Source organism: Camellia sinensis, chromosome 6 (genome assembly GCF_055761805.1).
Source record: "Camellia sinensis isolate YWXY chromosome 6, ASM5576180v1, whole genome shotgun sequence".
NCBI classification, from domain to species: domain Eukaryota; kingdom Viridiplantae; phylum Streptophyta; class Magnoliopsida; order Ericales; family Theaceae; genus Camellia; species Camellia sinensis.
In genome coordinates, this window is record NC_138966.1 from 61,238,901 (window position 1) to 61,240,846 (window position 1,946).

Below are 1,946 nucleotides of genomic sequence, written 5' to 3' on the forward strand. Positions count from 1 at the left end.
TTTTATGTTTGTAGTTTCTTTATAGATTTGCTATGAGTTCTAGCTCCGAGAGTTCTTCTAGTGAGACTGAGCAATCAAGCTCTAATAGTTCTAGTTCAGATGAGACTCATGCCACACTTAAGATGAGAGTCATACCTGATCCACCGGCATCATGGCATCCACCAGGCAGTCTTCCTACCACATCACGTAATGGTAGTACATCACATGGCTCAGTTTCAGCTGGTACGTATAACTATTTTTCCATGTATGTTCTTACACTAGGAAAATGGCGCTCATGCTTGTATATGCTTATTCATGCAGAAATATCTATATTGTTAGTATATAAATTGCTAAAAATGATACTAGTTGATTACGTTGATCATTTAAGATCACAATTAATTATTTATTTATTCTGAAGCATGGCTACAGAAACTTTTACACTAGTCCCTTCCAAAACTGGGAGCATAAAGGAGAGGATAATGTTTTAGATTGAATCTCCTCCTGACCCTAGATCAGTGGTGCTTACTAGATATTTGGGCTTTCTACCCTGCCCTGTCACTATCACTTGTTAAATGTCCTTAGTTATAAGAAGAAAAAAAGAAAAAAAGAAAGTAAAGAAAGAATATAAGCCTAAGTTAGTGAAGTCATTGGATGCAACATAATGTAGCATCTCATTCTTGCATGTACCAAGCTTCATAAACTAAATTGCTAACGTGAAGTTGCATAACAGTTTTAACCACTTTACTGCTGCAATGGTGCGAGTGATGTATACATGAGAATTATATCCAATTAGACATTGCAAATCAGTTAGTTGTGGAAAATGAGCAGGAATTAGCTTTGCTTGAGAATGGAAAGTATAGGCCTTCTTCCTCTCTCTCCTTCCCTTGGTTAGCTTTGCAAAAGCTATATAGATTGGATTTTCTTGTATACTTGCCTACCCCTTTTACTTATAGCTTTTGCAATCATTGAACAATAAACAAAACACAAGCACAATGTGCACACACTCATCAAGTGGAAAATAGTAATCCTACAAACATAGAGCATTCAACTGTTTTAGCATTCAACTGAGCATTCAATTGTTTTGGCCTCATTTTTGTTTTTTTATAGGTTCTAGCTCAAGTCAAGCCACACAAAAGCAGACAAGGGGTCCCACATACGTGCATGGTCAATGGGGTGCTTCAGATGATGGCGTTTTAAAACTTGTTTCAAATGAGTTGAATCAACTAGTTGAAGGATACACACCCCTTGCTTCACATTTGGGCGTTTTGGCACGAGATGGGAGTCTTGCACCACTCACTTTTACGACTTGGCATTGTGTCCCACAACAAAATAAAGATAACATATGGAGGGAGATAAAGGTAATACAGATATTTAATATGAAATAAGTTGAAATGCATATCACAATTGGATTCCATATGAAATGCATATTACAAGTGTAGTTGACATTGCATATTACCAGTGTGTATACTTGTAATACAGGCTCATACGAATGCAGATGATTCCATGAAGAGAACAATAATGACTTCATTTGGGAAGAAATGGAGAGATTGGAAAAGTTGAATGAAAAATATAGGATACACACCTTTCAAGAATGATGTAGAAAGGTTGGCTCATCGACCGGATAAAGTACATGAGGATCAGTGGTGGGCCTTGGTCTACTATTGGGGCACTCAAAGTGCATCGGTACAATTTTATTTATGTGAAAAAATGTTTATATATGATAATTTTTGATAATATCTCAAATGAATTTTATATTTAACAGAAATCAAGCAAGAAGAATAGAAAAATTCAAAAGAAGAAGACACTACATCATAGAACAAGCCGAAAGCCTTTCTCAGTAGTTCGAGTGGAGGTATAATTAGACATTACATCTTGAACATATTTTGAAATTTGTGAAGTTTTTAAGTTAAACTTATAACTTAGCTAGCTCAACTAAATCAAGTTTAATATGCATAAGATTGAAAATT